Source organism: Ailuropoda melanoleuca, chromosome 7 (genome assembly GCF_002007445.2).
Source record: "Ailuropoda melanoleuca isolate Jingjing chromosome 7, ASM200744v2, whole genome shotgun sequence".
NCBI lineage: Eukaryota > Metazoa > Chordata > Mammalia > Carnivora > Ursidae > Ailuropoda > Ailuropoda melanoleuca.
The window spans coordinates 90,745,744-90,763,827 of NC_048224.1; positions in this window are offsets into that span (position 1 = coordinate 90,745,744).

Below are 18,084 nucleotides of genomic sequence, written 5' to 3' on the forward strand. Positions count from 1 at the left end.
AAGATGCTCTCAAAATGGAGGGGGAGACATTCTCTAAAAAAGGGACTAAGTGAGATGGGAGGGCAGAGGAGAGAAAAGAATTTTTTTTGCGGTGCTAAGGGAGCTCTACAGAAGAAATGGTGTATGAGCTGAGGCTTGAATAATGGGCATGAATTTGTCATGTGGTAGCCTATAGTGGGGGTAGTGGGGAAACATTCTAGGCAAAGGTCTGAATTTATAAAAATAAACCCAGCTGTTCGATTTCCATCCTCAGAGGGAGTCATCACAACTAGAGACCTGTTTATCATTTTTTTGCCGTCCTCACTGACTATTCTAGTCTTGCCATTTTCCCTCTTGTCTCGTACCTGATTTTCTTCCAAAGTCTTCCGAATCAAACACTTCACCCAGTATAAACATGCAAGACACCCAGCCTAACAAAGAGTAACTCTATTCTGTGCTGTTTATTATGCTGCATTTTTTGTCTGGGACAAACTGATTCCTTGGTTTGGAAATTTTTTTTTTTTCCAGTTAGAGACCGAAACAATACTTTGTATTCTCTAGAGCTACCTCAGTCTCTATGCAATAATCCTGGAAAAGGCACAAACCCTGCATTCCCATAGAAAAGACAAATAGTATAGGCAACCCATAGTTCTAGCCGGGGCTTCTTTTAGGCTATGTATTACTTCAAAAGGCTCACATGAAGGAAAAACTAGTTTGAGATTGGTCTCCCTCTGTGTTTTTATTTTATTTAATGTTTTTGAATTGTGAGGCTTGTGGGGCTCAAGTGCCCTTCAGATAGTTCAAGACGGACAAAACTATAAAACCAAACCAAAACAAAAACCAAAAACAAACCAGAAAGCCAAAAAGCACCTTGTCTAATATTGCAATAAACTTAGACCCCTTGTGTGTAGGAATGGATGACAAAAGTGCTCTGTGTGTAAATATAAAGTGAAGATTTATTGGAGTAAGGTAATGAAGGCATCAACAAGGGACTAGAGCAAATATTCTTCTGAAAACATCAATGACATTCTGCTCCATTTCACAGTAGGTAGGACAGTAAATCCGCAAAGGTCCAAAAATGGGTTCCCTTCAGGCTCATATGAAATGTTTAAAGACATCGGTTTGCGCCAATCTTAGTTACAATGTTACACAGCAAACAAGGCTGAATTGTGATTTAATTCGCGCACGTGTGTTCTTGATTTCTCTCTTGATTAATGTGGAGCAAAGGATTCCGTTTATGACCCCTGAGATTATCTATTCTTGTACTAACACCTGTTTTCTCCTTTGCTTTGCATAAATGATAGTCTCTCTTTGTCTAGGAGATAATTTTTATGTGATATGAGGAGAGAATTCTATCTTTTGCCTCCAGGTACTTACATCCCCCAGTTACCCGCCCCCCCATTTTCTCTAATTCCACAACATACAGTGTAATATAAGCACGGCAAATGTGATGTGGAGACCCTGGGCTGATTAATATTATTTACTGTGATACTTCTTCTGGTCAATTGCTGCAGAAATGAGAGGCATCAGACCTTACCTGGAAAGAGGTCATTGGAGCCTCTGGTTTCCATTATCTTCCATATATCTGATTTCTGCTTTGCTAGTGTTAGAAAATTCTGTGATTGGGTTGACAAGGCTAGTTAGCTCCACAAATAGTTATCAAATGAATGTGCAAGACTTTGTATTAGGTATGTTTTGGAGGGGAGCTAGTGGGGTGGGGGAAGAGCATCACAGGCAAAGATAAATAAGAATTAGTCCTTTTCTACACAGACCCTAAAACTTTGAAGGGGGAAGGTTGACATGTGAACAAGAAGGAATGAAATGGGTTTTATAGCAGAAGGAGAAGCACTGTGCTCTGGCAGCCTAGGAAGGCAAAAGCCTTAGAAAAGCCAATTTCTCTTGAGCTGTAAAAACCCTTACAAACTGGAACTCATTACTTCTAGCTTGATATATTCTCTGGAGCTGTGCTATGAATAGATCCAACTCCATTTCACATGTATATTTCAAAATTGCCTCTGGTTTTGGATTTTTGTGGCAATGTGTTTTATAGACCGAACTGGTTCCAAAGGCAGGTAGTACATAGTTAAATAGCTATAAAATTCAAAGTATTTAGTTCTAGAAACCCAACTTTTTCAAGTCTCCTTTGTCTGGGCAGCTTTATCTTCCATGCTGTCTTGAACATCAATACTTTTTGTTGTGGTTCAGGAAGTTTTGATCATCGATTCACTTCCCTTCTTATTACACATTTTGTTTCTTAGTCATGAATGAGCTTCAGGGAATCTATGTCTCACTGTAAGTGTATGCAAAAATTTCTCTATGGACATTTTTCTTGGAACAGAGTCCATCGTTTTCATCAGATTCTCAAAAAGAGACATAAGCCAGACAATGTAAAACTACTGTATGTTTTTCCTTCATGATTATATCTACTGTCAATATTTCAATACCAACTAAATGCTGATGACTCTAAAATCTATATTTCTAGCCTAAATATCCCTTGAGTTTTATTCTTATATGTCCAAATGTTTACTTTTTACCTTTGCTTCTTTGGGCCAATAGCACAAACCCACCAATTCTGAAATTAAATTCATGATCTTTCATTCTAAATCAGGCCTACATATTTTTCATCTTTACTGATGTCCCCAACATTCATTCAGTCACCCAGCATTTTAAAAAATGAGAATCATTTGGCTAATTTTTACTTGTCCTTTAAGATAACTCAAATAGCACTTGCTTCTAGAAGTCCCTCTTGACCACCGAAGACTTTCTGGTTGTTCTCTTTTGGAATCCCACAACATCCTGTGCATATCTCCGTCATTGCTTTGCCATATATTAATGATCTGTTTATTTTTCTAGTTCCTTCATTAGTGTGAAGTTCCTGAGGGAAGTGACCATTTCGTACTTGGTTTTGTGATTCAGCACTGAGGGCAGAGTCAAATCCTCAGTAAATGCTCAGGAATCAGTTAAGAGGAGTTATTAGGACTCTTCAAAGAATATATGTTATACCTGGCTTACTGAAATTCAGACATAGAGACAGTGGCTTGAAATATTCTAATTTCATGGCCCATGGAAGTGCAGAGGAAAGAAAGCTCTGTCTAATGTGGTCTGCTAAAGTGAAATTATTTTAAAAGTCAGATCTTAATGCTGATTCTATGTCACTCAGTAGGGAGGAGATACCAACTGTGTCGTAATAGCCTATTTTCTATATGTTCTTTCAAAACTTGACAGTCCTCCTCTCCAGAGGAAAAAAAAGTTCTATTAAGTTAAACATTTAGGTTTTCAAAATAATTAGAATCAAGTAATTAATAATTCATAGCATCTTGTGGCAAATTGTGTTAGATACAAATGCAAAATTTCTGAGGCTTCATGAATTCTGGTAAAAGCATAAAAGGACAAGCATACCAATACTTCAATCACTGCATTTAAGACAGAAACGCTCTCAAAATATGGACTTCTTGAAAAGGAATTAGAGAGTGTCCCTTAGTCCTTCACCTACCAGACATCTTTTTAGTCATTGCAGTTGAGTTCCATACTTTTCAACAGAATTAGAATTTTGATTCCCTTCTTCTCATAGGTTAAGGGTGAGGGAGGTATTCCCATGTAAGAGGGACTTAAGAGAAAGTAGTGTTTGCCAGAAAGAGAGCCTGACATCTCATCCTAAATGACTGGTGGCTAAACTGTAGAAAGAAACCCATCCATCCCTGTGTCACCATGGGAACAGAGTTGAGTGCAGAGAGAGTTCTAGGGAGAGGTTAACTTGTGTCCTCTGGAGTCTGGAGCCAGAAACTGGGCTCTTAGTCTGGCTTGGAAAATCCTAAAGACAAGAGGCTATGTGGAAATGCCCCTGAAGATTAGACCAATGGAAGACGGCTATAGGAGGAACGTCCTATACATCTAGATTTTGGAAAGACAGAGAGGCAAGCTTTCTCATGAGTTAATTGGATACTTGGTGAAGTAGCAAGTTCAGGGGAATCTTGAAAAGACTCAGCCTAAGAGGTCTGCTTATCAGAACAAGGTGTTCCCAATAAAGAGGCTGAGTAGGGGATACCACTGGGGCAGCAGTGAGTGTTCTAGGAATGGTGTTGGAGGTACGGGGGGTGTGTGTGTGTGTGTGTGTGTGTGTGTTCTGGGGTGGGTTCTCTTCCCCTAATTCCATTCTCCCTCTCTACTACCCCCGTTGTTGAGGGACCAGAAAAAATGTTAGTAATGGGGCAGGTAAGGGAATAGGAAAGACCTTGATAAAAACTGAAAAAGTAAAAAAAAATTGTATTATTGAAGTGATCAGGATATCTATTGTACTCAATGCTGTTGATGCCCTGCTAGGTCTCCTTTCTGCCTGACGCATCAGCCCACCAGCTGCTGTGGATGCCGGCTGCTAATAGCTTACAGCTGCTCTGTGCTGCTGAGACTTGGCTTTGGCCAAACAGGAGCCACCTTACCCTGGAAGCTTAGGAATCTCCCCTTACCTAAACCTAAGACAACTAGTTTTTTAGAGGAATGGTCAAATTTCTGTTGCTGCTAGGATTGGATGTTAAAAATATTAGAAGTATTTTTGGGGGGATTGGAGGGAGATATCTATTCCTGGTGATAGTGAACTAAAAAATCTAAAAAAAAGTGTATCTTACAAAAAGTCTGCTGGAAGCATTGAAGAACTACCAAAGCAACTACAACTTAAGGGGCCAACATCTCGGAGAGAAGGGTGCAGAGAGGCAAATTTGATGACCAGGGATGCTTTTCTCTTCAAGGCACTGGCCAATTCTAAAGAAGCAGCAGAGAGACTGAGAAATTGAGCTGACATTGACAGATGAAAGGTTGAGAAGCCCAACTGAGCTTTTGGTGGTCTCATGAGCTAGGGGACAAAAACTGGAATTCAGGACCAGCTCAAGGAGGAAGACCTTGGCAAACCTTCCAGAATCTTAATTAGGCCCCTGGACAGCCTATACCCTAAGAATGAAGATGGACCAGAAATAGATCAGTCCCACAAAGCAGATTATTCTCTGATCAGATTAAGATGATCTTTCTCTGTTAGAAGCAAAAATAAATGCTATCTTGAACAAAATGAAATTATCTACAGTCTCAAACTATTTCTTCAAATGTTGATATCTAGAATTCAATAAAAACTTACCAGCAATTCTGGGAGATAAGCGTATGTTTCTGAAAACCAGGAGAAAAGGCACAACAGAAACAGACTTGGAAGAGATCCAGATACTGGATCTGACAGAAACTTAATGAACATGATGAAACTTAATGAACATGATGAAAATAAAGGGTAAGATGGACAATTTAAACAGATAATAACTTTTAAAAACAATCAAATGGAAAGTTCAGAAGTGAAAAATAACAACTGAAATTGGTAACTCAATAGATATGTTTAATAGCAGTTAAAAAACACTTAAGAGGGAATTAATGAATTGGAAGATAACCAGAAAAAAAAATCTCAAGAGAAATGTGGGACCTAGTTAAGTTTATCAAACATATTTTGAACATGTTTTTCATTGAGGGGTACATTTAGAACCCTTCAGTGAAAAAAGAAAGACTTCGGAATAGAAGCCGTATTTAAAGGGATGATGGCCAGGAATTCTTCAAAAATAATGAAAGATACCAAGAGTCAAGGAGCACTACAAATGCCCAGTAGGATAACATAAAAAACACCATACTGGGCATATCATAGTAAAACTAGTGCGATCAAAAGAAGAGAGAATCTTAAAGGCAGACAAAAACCAAAATAAGTCATATGACTTCCCCAAAGGAACAATAGAGGTTAGCTAACAATTATCTATTCAAAATTTTGAAAAGTGGATTTGAATTATTTACTCAAAATGGTCAAAAAATAAACTGACCTAGAATTCTAGCCCAGTAAAAAATGCCCTTTAAAAAAATAAATCAAAAGACATAATTTTAGACTCACGCATGCCCCCCAAAAAAAGTGAGATAATTTTATCATTAGCTGACCTGTGTTATAGTAAATACTGGAGTGAGTGCTTCTGGAAGATGATTCCAAGCAAGAACATGGCGAGACAAGAAAGAATACAAAGCAATGTGAAGGGTAAACATATGGGTAAATCTAGATGAATATTAAAAGCATAACAATAATAATAATAACAACAACATAATAATAAGTAAAATTTAAATACTTGGGTGGACACATGACAAAAATAGAGCAAAAAGCTGGAAAATGGATAAACAGAACTGTATTGGTTTATGATCTTTGCGTTATGTTGTGGTCAAAGTCAAGGATGCATGTTTTGCTCTAGGGTAACCCTTAACGGAATAGTAAAATTATAATAAACAAGATAATAGAAAGAGAGAATGGAATAATAAAAATGTTTAATTAGAAAACAAAATAGGGCAAGAAATGAGAGCAAAAGGAGAGTGGAACATATGAGGGAAAGAAAAAAATGTATAGCAAGATTTAAACCCATATATAGCAGTAAGTGCATTAAATAAAAGGCTAAATACTCCAATTAAAAGACAAGTACTGTCAAATTGGATTTAAAAACCCTTTATTCTGGCTATAGTAAACAACTTAAAAATAAAGGTGCAGAAAGGTAGACAGTGAAAGGTGACAAAGGTATTCCCTATGAACATTAACCAAAAGAAAGCTGTTTTGCTCAATGGATAATAAGCCAGGCAAGAACTACTAGAGGGATATTTCACAAGGATAAAATGGTTAATTTGCCAGGAAGTAACACTGACAAATCTGCATGGATATAGTAAGAAAATCTCAAAGTTCGTAAAGGAAATGCAGGTAGAACCAAACTGAGTCAAAGGCAAATCCACAGTAGTTTGAGGTAATTCTGACATACCTCTTTCAGGGACTGATAGAATAAGCAGAGGAAAATAATTCGGAAGGATCTCAAAAAGCTCAATATGTTTAACACACCTGACTCAATTAACAAACCGGGGCAGTGCTTCCCACAACTGCAGTGTGATCTCAAATGAATCTCAGCAAATTTCCAAGTATTCAGTTCATCCAGAGGATGCTCTCTGATCATAGTGGAATAAAGCTAAAAATCAATCATGAAAAGATAATTAGAAAAATCCCTAAATATTTGAAAATGAAGCAATGTGCTTCTAAATCAACTATGGGTCAAAGAAGAAATCACAATGGAAATTAGAACTTGGTTAAACTTTAGAAAGACAACCAGTATCATTGTGCTAAAATCCTAACCACGGTAGTTCAGCCTGACTAGAATCTTTCTTTCTCATTCTCTTTCTGTAAAAGTTTGAAGGAATTTTGTACCTGATGTGGAAATGCCACGGTAGGGTTTTTTAGCTGCTTGTTCTGTAGTTTGCTGTATTCATCTTATAGGTAATATGGTCAACTTCTAGTGGCTTTCTGGGATAACCACGATAAAAATATTAGAGATACTGAACACTGTGCCCAGGCATACAAGTGAGATTTCCATCATCCGAAAGATCTGTCAGATGACCTGAGTCCTTTCCTTTCCTTATTTGTGTAAAATGTCACTCTTCCCTGGGAAAAATCTGGCAGATGTTTAAGAGCGCAGTGAAGCACTTCACACCATTATTTAACCGAGCGTACTGTGAGAAGTAATTAAGATTCCTGGTATCTGTCTGCTCAAATATGAAAGAAAGGGATATATAAACAACATGAGACAAATTAGCTATTCTTGTGTTCAGAATAAGGGCAAAGATGGCCCTTTCATATTGTTTTTATGTGCAAACTTTCAAATTTATTATTTACATTATTAAAAAATAACAATTATATCCATAAATTAAGAAATGGACGATGATGCCATACGTTGCTCTTTCTATCCCTCTGATGAAGATCGTAGGCTTCCAATGCCAAAAGTATTCAGGTCTTACCACATTAGAGACTTTTAGAAGCCTATGACGCCGGAAGTTGTGCTAAGTTATGCTAGAGTTAGGTCCTGTGATCCGAGGGCCTTAGGCTTCCATTGCAGGTTATCACAAATTAAGTGTCACAGATTAATCCCTGGAGCTAGATTTAGGGGGTGAAGGAGCTGTTGGTTCTCTCCTTGCCCTCCCATAGCTTTAACCTCCAAACCACTAGCCCCTCAGCTGCAGAACACTGCTGGCTTCTATCAGAAATGCAAAATTCTTCCTTGGTGTTAGGATGAAGGGACTGTGTTTGTAATATTGTGCTCATAAAACAAACTTCATTCTTTCCCCAGTAATTGGCTTCCCGCTGACAGGAACGCTAAAGAGATGTCTGACAAGAGTTTGAATTGGTGTGTTAGTACCTTTCTTGTCTCTCTCTCCATGCGCTGTTTATATTTTCTCCTGTTAGCACACCCTTCACTTGCTAAAGATGAATTTGAATTTTCAATGTCTTCTTGTACAGTCTTATTAGTGATTTGTAGTTTCATCGAGTGCTCATGCCTTCATAACTATAAAATTCGTGGTTGGGCTAGACCGCATAAGATCATAAGGTCCTGGAAGTCTGAATAGCCCCAGATGGCCCCAGGTTGTTTTGTTTTATTTTGTTTTGTTTTTTTAATCTCTTCCTGTTCTGTGCCCCTTTGTTTGTCCAGAAAGACTCACTTGGATTTTATAAGATGTGAAAAATCTACTTCCAGTATCTTGCCCTTTTGTCTATTGTGGAGCATAATTTGACTCCTCTTTCAGAGGACAGTTCAAATCTGCTTTAAATGATGACTTTTGGGGGGAAAAACATCCCCGATCCTCAGGTGCTGAGACTGAAGTGGTTCTGGGGCAGGTCTAAATAGGTGACTAAATCAGAATGGAAGCCTTCCTAGGGACGACTGCCATGTTAAAGCAGTGACAGAGGTGCTGACATGTCTTGGTGTCGGGGCTGAGGGCTGCTTTTGCTGAAATAATGGGTAAGAGAATTCAGAAAGAGGGTTTTGCACCTGTACTTATAATAACACTCTTTCTTTATTCCCATCCTCTCCTAAAACCACAAGATGGAATTGCAGTGATGAAACGTGCTCCTATTAAACTCTATAAAGAACACAAAATAGGAAATTCCAAATGTCTTCTGCCTTCTCTTTATCAATTAAGAAAGTTTACATTTAAAATCTGTGACTGGAATGCAGATCTTAAATACAGAAACTAAGGCAGCAGTTTAAGAGACTGTTGTCCACAAAGGTAGGACTGAATCACATGAACATCAGTTGTGATACTGCTTAATGAAGAGCACATTGGTGAAACAATGGAAAGACCTGGATTCCAAGCTTAGTTCTCCTATCTACTTCTTGTGTGACCTAATTAGAACAAGTCCCTTTGAGCTTTCTGGGCCTCAGTTTCTCCAAGTATAACATGAATGGTTTGGGCAAATGCTAAGGAGCCTGTGAGCCTGTGAATGCCTAGGGTAATTATCTGACTTGGAGTAGTGTTTTGCAAGTAACTGACATATACGGCAGGACTGATACTCTAAATATTTACCAGCCCCAGCATGAGTACTCACCGGTTAAAGTGGAGGTTTGAGGTAAACAACCAGTAGCACCGTACCTGTGCACGCGAGTCACAACTGCACTTACGGGAATGAAGCCCTGGCTATTTGTGTCAAATTGCTAAGGCAAAAAAGACTTAGGAATCACCAGTCCCTCTTCCTGTCTTTCTAGGTTGTTGCATCTTCTGTTAAAAGAAGCACATTGTGATAATGAAGAATTGCAGCAGAAAGATGACACACATGCCCCAAGGCATAGGCGCATGAACGGAGATCTCAATAATATGGTGGATTGTTAGAGTAATGGCACTGGTGAATCATACCTCCCTGTATCCACACCCTCTATTAGTCTTTTCCCACACTGACTCTGGCCTTAGCTATGTGACTTGCTCTGGCAACAGGGCATTAACAAATGTGACCCAACCAGAGACATAACAAATGCTTTCTCATTACGGCTTGCCCCATCTCTTGCTGCTTTTGGAACACAGCCACTATGTGAAGAAGTCTTCTGGCCTGCTGGGGACCCACGGTACAGCTGACAGCTGGCACCATTCACCAGATGTACGAGTGAGGCTTGGACTCAAGAGCTCTCTATGAGCTGAAAGATGATGATAGAAACATGAGCAAACCCCAGAGGAGGCCAGAAAAGGAACCACCCAACTGAAATCCATTCCATCTGGTGACCACAGAATCAGAGCAAATAAAATGGTGGTCATTTAGGCCTCTAAGTATTGGATTGGTTCAATATAGAGCAATAGGTATTTGACACAACAAGAAAGGAATCTTCCAGTAGGTGGAGGGCAGGGGCATGGGTGGAAGGAAAGAGAGTTGAGGTCTTCTTCATTATTTTCTTCCTTAAAGTCAGGATCCAGGATTTGTGTCTAGTTCCTATAAAGAGATCCTTGCTTCCTAGGCGGGCCAAGAAGCTCCTTCTTACCTGTCTATCTGGTCAAGAACGCTTGCTTTCAGGAACAGTGTGGGTAGTTTATCCCTTTCCCTCTTAGTGAAGCACACAGGTAGATTTTTTCCTCTTGCACTTTCCTCAGTCACAATTTCTCCCTTTCAGAATGCAACAAGGATCAGTTGGCCTGGCCTTTTCTTGTTGACTCAGTGGGTGGCTATTATCAAGAAATTTCATGGAATATTATGAGAGTGAAAGGGTTCTTGGGAAGGCGGTGAGAAGATAAGCTTTTAAAATGACTGGGAAATAGGGCATTTTCCAAATGTCTATTATATAGCCTGCAACCATCTTGCCTTTAGCACATCTTTGAGACAATAAAAAAAATCCATTTTATCTTTGTCCTTCTGTTTCTGATATCTTCCCTCTGTTAGCAATGAGTCAAAGAGTTGATATAAAACAAAGCCCTGAGGACTTCTGCTTTTTGTCATAAATGACTCTAACATTAGACAAATACATAAAGGCAACTACTTTCAGGTATTGAACAACAAACGGCACAATCCCCCGAAGAAGGGAAACTCCCTATGTCCATCCAGATCTCTGCCCAAGTTTCCAACTGTGGCACAGAAAGCTGGAGTCCATGGCAGAGTGTGATGGTCAAGTTGACCTAAAGAGGCAGGTAAACGAGTTCGGGTCTACACAAGTGGATGGGAACTGCACATCAGGGCAGTTGGAAAGAGGGAGCTGTGCTGGTGATGAGGTTGTGAAATATAGGTGAGGTTCAGTGGGGTAGAGTCGGGAGCCGACGACCAAGAAGGAATTCTTGAGACATCCTTGGTGCAAAATGGTGGTTTATTAAAGCACCGGGACAGGACCCGTGGGCAGAAAGAGCTGCGCCCGGGTTGGGGTTGTGAGGGGTGGCTGGAAAAAGGGAGGTTTCAAGAGAGGACTTTCATATGTTAAAGAAGACTCACAGGATACAGGAGGCCTTGCTATTGTCAGGTTAAGGTTGTTTACCCCTCTAGTAAGGCATTAACATGAAGATAGTTGGAAACTTCCTGGAGGCTGCAGATGTAAGGACGTTTAGGTTTAGTCGTATCTACATTTCCTTCTGGAAGCTAGGTTACTGATAGAAATGCTTTGTTCTTGTAGATCACTAGGAGATTTGTAAACTGAGGGAGATTCAAGTCTTCCAGGATTGTGGTCTCTATAGGCTAACTATTCCTTTGTCCTTTAAGGCAGCCAGGAGTGCCTGAGGAATGCCACATACATCCCATGGTGGGGGGGTTGCAGGGTGTCAGTTTCTGCTTTGTCCTCAGCTTGCCCTCTGTTCCCTCATCACTGGTGTGCTGGATAGTGAGAGAGGGAGTGAGAAATCTACATGGGAGTTCCTATGAATTCTTCACTGAGGACTGGGACACATCTTCTGGAGCAAGATCACACAAAGCTTGCTGTAGCCTGAGAGTGAACGCTACTGGAAGATGATGAAGTTCTGACCCAGCCTAAGGAGAGAGTTCTTCTTAGCACCCCAGGCATTTATCTGAGACACCAGAAAGGTCCTACTCTAGAAGCAAGGACCATGTCTTAGATTAAGGCCTATTCTAGACCTACCCTATTAAAGCCTAAAAATTCAAGCTTTGCCAAGATCCAGGAGACACAGAGTTTGGAAATTGAGTCCATTGAGTTTTAAGGAATGAGGAACAACTAGAGCTTTCCATAGCCTGAAACCTAGGCTAACAAGTTCAAATTTACTAGCCAATAATTAATTTGCCTGTCAAAGACATTACAAGAAAAACATTTATAAACTAATGTCCTTCATTAATATGGATGTAAAAATAAAATTTTAGCAAATCAAATCCAACAATAGCTAAAAAAAGGTAATACCTGGTGACCGTGTAGGGTTGATCCTAGAAATACAAGGATGGTTTAACATTTGAAAACCAATACATGTAATCCATCACCCCAACAAAATAAAGGAGAAATAATCTCAGTAGATACAGAGAAAACATTTGACGAAATTCTTACAACCGCATATAAAATCTTTCAGCAAATTAGGAATAGAAGGAAAGTTTCCAACATTGATAATGAACATATTAACTATATCTATAACAAATACCATAGTTACTGATGCAACACTGAATGATGTTCTCTAAGACTGAGAATATGGCAAAAAATATTTGCTCTCACCACCTCTATTCAGTGTTGTACTGGAGGTCCTAGCTAGTGATATAAAGGAAAAAAGGAATAAAAGGAACAAAGATTCAGAAAGACTGTTTTTATTCACAAATAACATGACAGAAAAACCTGAGTCTATAAAAAACAAACAAGGAAACAAGAATTAATGGATGAATTTAGTAATGTTTTAGGATGCATCCGATTTAAGAAAAATTAACTGTATTCTCTATATTAGCAACAAACACCTATAAAATAAATACTAAAAAAAAGTTTAGGATAGTATCAAAAACAAGATACTTTTAAATAAATGTAACAAAAGACATAAAAGATTTGTGTATAGAAAACATAAACATTCCTAAGAGAAAATTTTAAAATTCTGAATAAAGAGATACACCATGTTTATGGATTGGCAGACTCGATATTGTTAGTTAATTTTCCCCAAATTGAAATATAAATTCAATGTAATGCCAACCAAAATTGCAGAAGTCATTTTTATAAAAATTGAGAAGCTGTTTCTAACTTTTACACAGAAATGCAAAAGCATAGTAAAACAACAGAATAGTAAAAACAATTTTGAAAAAACAAACAAAATTGGAGAAGTGATACTACCTGGTTTCATGACCTTCTATAAATGCTACAGCAATCAAGACAATGTGGAATAATGGAAGGGTAGACACTCTCAATGGAACAAAAGAGAGAATTCAGAAATAGATCCACATGTATGTGATCAAATCATTTTGACAAAAGTGACAAGGTAATTCAATGAGAAAGGGATAGGCTTTCAACAAATGGTAGGGTAACAACTGGATATTCATATTAGAGAAAATAAACCTTGGTTCATGGTCCATAACATACAGAGAAATTAATTCAAAATAAGTCACACATCTAAATGTCACAGATCAACTATAAAACTTCTAGAAGATAAGGCGGAAGAAATATGCATAATCTTAGGATAAGCAAACATTTCCTAGATAAGACACAAAAAGCACTAATCCTCAAATTTAAAAATGGTAATTTGAACTTCATCAAAATTAAAAACTTCTTCAGGATATACCATTAAGAAAATGAAAAGCAATCTATTGGCTGGAAAAATATTCATGCATATACATATATCTGGCAAAGAACTTATAACCAGAATATACAAAATGTCTTACAATTTAATAATAATAAGAATACAAATAACCCATTAAAAATAGGAAAAAGACTTAACACTCTACAAAATGAAACATATAAAGAACATATACACCTTAATAATAAGGAAGACAATCCATTAAAACAGGAGAAAGACCTGAACAAACACTGCACCAAAAAAATATGGAAACTACCAATAAGGATATCAGAAGATGCTCAACATCATTATTCATCAGGGAAATGCAAATTAAAACCACAGTGAGATACCACTTCACATATACCTGAATGCAAAAATTTAAAAAGACGATGAATATCAAACGTAGGTGAGCATGTGGAACAACAGGAAATCTCACACACTACTGGTGAAATGCAAAGTGGCACAACCATTATAGAAAATGGTTTGTCAGTTTCATATAAAATTAGACACGCACTTACTATATACCCTAGCAATTGCACTTGTACGTGTTTATCCCCCATTCTTTCAAAATAAAATCATGTCCATCAAAGACTTTTATATTGATGTCACAGTAGCATTATTCACAAGAGTCCCAAATTGTAAACAACTCAAATGTCCACACAGGTGAATGATAACAAAGAGTAGTATAGTCACACAACAGAGTAATACTCAGCAATAAAACAAACAAAAAGAAATATGTGGAACCAAATGAGTGCATCTCAAAAACATACTGAGATTTTAAAGAAGACAGACACAAAGGAGTACAGGTTGTATGATTCCTTTTATGGGTACAACTAACAGTGATACAATTCAGATCAGCGGTTGCCCGGATTGTAGCTGACTGCAAAGTAACACTGAGGGAACTTGCTGGGTCTGGTGGAAATATTCCACAGTGATTTCATAGTGTATATACTTGTCAAAACTCATTGAGCTGGACACTTAAAATGAGTGCATTTTACTCTATCTAAATGATGCTTTAATAAAATTCATTTAAAAAATTGAAGTCCTTTAGTGATAAAAATAACAAAAAAGATAGCAAAAACAATAAAAAGCCATGAGGAATGTCTTATTCAATTTTCTTTTTATTTAACAGAAATAATTTATTATTCATCTCCATTCAGTTATGGAAGATATAAAATATTGAATTGTAGTATCATAAAATTTAAGGAGAGTGCAAATTTCGATTCAAATACAACTATGAATAAACCTTTTCACATTAACAAATTTAAACTTTACAAAGGAGAGAGAGGCATTAATTGCCCCATTTTTATAATAGTGAAAATAAGCTAAGAGAGGTTAAATGGCTCACCTAGAGTCATGGTAAAGTAAAAGCTGGGATTCAAACTCAGGTCTTTTGGCACTAAATTCAGTGCTCTTTCCACTATACTATGTTGTTTTCTTATGCATCTCTTTTAAAATACATTCAATAACTGAAGCTAATAATATCTTTTCTATTGCTAGACCTTAAATTGCATTTTCTTTGATGTTATTAGATAGAAAAAGGCCTTTTCACTTGGCACTGAGTTGGTCGTGTTTTTTTTTTTCCCTTTCTTTTTCCCAATCATTACCTTTCTAGAAATGCAGGATCTTTATCTTTTTTGCAGGAGGTATGGAATCCTTGAATAGTCAAATTAAATTGAATCTTATAAAGCATTTTTCTCTCCCCAACCTACATTGCTGATGAAAGCAGAAATTGGTACAGTATTTCTGGAGAGCAATTTGGCAATAAGTATCAAAACTCTTAAAATCTGGCCTATCCTTGGGGTGAGCAATTACCCCTTTGGGAATTTATCCCAAGGAAATTAGAGGCGTGTGTATGGGTTTATGTGCAAAGATATTCATCACAGCATTATTAACAATAGCAAAAACATTGAAACAAGCTCAATATCTGTGTCAGAGACTGTTCTTTTTTCCTTCCGTTGTCACATCTCTTCTTCCTTAGCAATAACACTGGTTTGTAGATGGCAGATTGCCACCTAGTAAAGCATTACATACATTGGCCCTCCTTTATGGCCATTGGAAGTGTTGTGTGTGAACACTAAGAAATCTCTGTTATTTGGCCATTTCCCTTTGGCTTACTGGACTGTGGGTGTAATGGTTGGATCTGAACCGTTTTGGAACATTACGCCACCCTCTAAAGATGGCAGAATAGCGAGGCAGAAGGAACCTGGGTGCTGGCACTATGGGAACCCCCATGCATGCCTTGAGACTTAATTTGCGTGAAAGAAAATAAACTCCAATTTAGTTTAAGCACTGTATTTAAATTTTCCTTTACAAATAGCCAAACTTAACCTAACAAACACTGCTCAACAGCAAAGGGTTGAATTATGATACATACATAGGGTATAATACCAAGCAACTGTTTAAATGACATCATACAAGACTCTATTAACATGAAATAATTTTCACAGTGTAAGACTAAGAGAAAAAGAATAGGCTACATTCAAAAGCAGGATGTGGATATTTGTAAATATCATTTCTGTTATATAAAAGTGTGTACGTTTATATATAGATATATTTTCCTATATGCACACATATATCTTTTGTATGTCTCTATATAGAGAAAAATATATACACATACACATATATAATATGAAAATAAATATATAATAATAATAATAATAAATATAAAATGTTGCCAGCTGTTTGAATAGTGGAATTACAGATTTTTTTTTAATGTGAGGTTTCCTTGTGTTTTTCACATTGGGCATGTATTACAACGGGTTATAAGAGAGGAATAGTTGTCAAAACAAAATAATCATTTTCTTAAAACAAAGCAAGTTTAAGAACTTTAAAGAAAAAAGCTATATATCATAACATAAAGAAATAGAAATTAAATATTGAGGAAGTCTTGTGTCGTTACAGTGGGCATTTTAAAATATGTGCTGCTCTTGCAGATTTGCTATATCGATGCATGAATGGTTATGATTACTTTTTAAAACTGTATGTGAACCAATTATTTAGTAGATGGGTGAATGTATATACATTATAGCTCCTTCTCAAATAGGATGAGAAGCAGGCGGACATTCTAAAGATGACATCTAGCGGTTGCTGTGGTAACCTTATGGGCTACATTTTAGTGATCTTTTATGTCAATTTCTAGAGTAGGAATTGGCATATTCTTAGCTTTAACATGCAGAAAGGAGACAGCTATTGGTGGTTATTAACCCTTATAGACTGTATTCGTGATTGCTATTCAGCCTTAAAGAGAGTAGTGGAGACACAGTAGAGGTATTGAAGAACAGCCCTAAAATGATTAAAAGAATCTAAAACCTATCTTAGAATTTTCATGGCAACTTTAAAGAACTGTCACCCCAGGTAATAATAAAAATTCATGATTATTACAGAACACTTACAATGCAACAAGCACAGTGTTTAGTGCTTTATAAACACCATTTCATTTACATCTGTTCCCTGACTTAAACCTTAGAAAAGTCCAGCCAAATGGTAATATCATCCTTATTTTATAACAGAAAACAAACCGAGACTTAGAGAGTTTAGATGAGTTGTTCAGAGCCACATGGTTAGGATACAGCGTAACAGGATTCGCATCCAAGTCAGACGCCCACACACTTACCGCCCACTCTACGCAATGTTCAGGTGGTTGCCCATGATACCTGGTCTGGGTCTATTATAAATATTCCCTTTACAGGAGACACTGCAGCAATGCTAGCTTATGCAGTCTACTCTTAACCAGCTACGCTTATTAAACAACCACCACTCTGAGCATGATACTGTTGCTATTTATAAAAGCATGGTGGGCCCTTCTTATGACATGGATGTATACAGCCAAGCTTAAAAAAACTGTGCCATGTCATAATTTGATTTGGACTCTAGCGCTGTGGTAAGGCAGAATGGGGGAAGTGGGGCAAGTCTACGGTGTTGGGAGTCACGCAGAGGGAGGATGCATCACAGCTGAGGTACTGAGAAGGGGCCTCCCCCAAGAGCTAACCTTTGAATAAGCTCTCAAGCCTTACTTCTCAAAGGGCAGCCCTGCAGGTGCATCAATGGCTTGTTGGAAATCCAGAATCTCAGGCCCTGCCCTAGACCTACAGGATCCAAATCCGCATTTTACAGGATTCTCAGGTGATTCACAGCCACATTAATGTACAAAAAGCACTGCTTTCAAGGATGTATGGCATTGTAACAGCACAGGCAGAAGGAGCCACCCTGTAGGCACAGGGAACATTGTGAGCGAAGGCACGGCAGTGGGAATAAATAAAGCAGTTCCAGAGAAATCTCCTATCTGGTTGAGCTGTAGCGTAAACAGTGGAGGGCAAGATACTGAGTAGGAGAAATGGCTGAATTCACAGAGGGTCTAAGAGTTCTATCTTTTTCTGGAGATGGGATAACAAAATATTTTTGATCAGGAAATGATAATTTTTATTTACTAGCCTCTTTAAATTTATAGAGTATTTAAGTTTTGTGATAAATTTAGAACTTAACCTTTGTGTAATATGTAATTCTTCCATACATTTCCTTTTATCTTCACACTACCAAACAAATGTGTTATGAATAGGTGTAAGTTTATGGATGTTATTGAAAGACAAT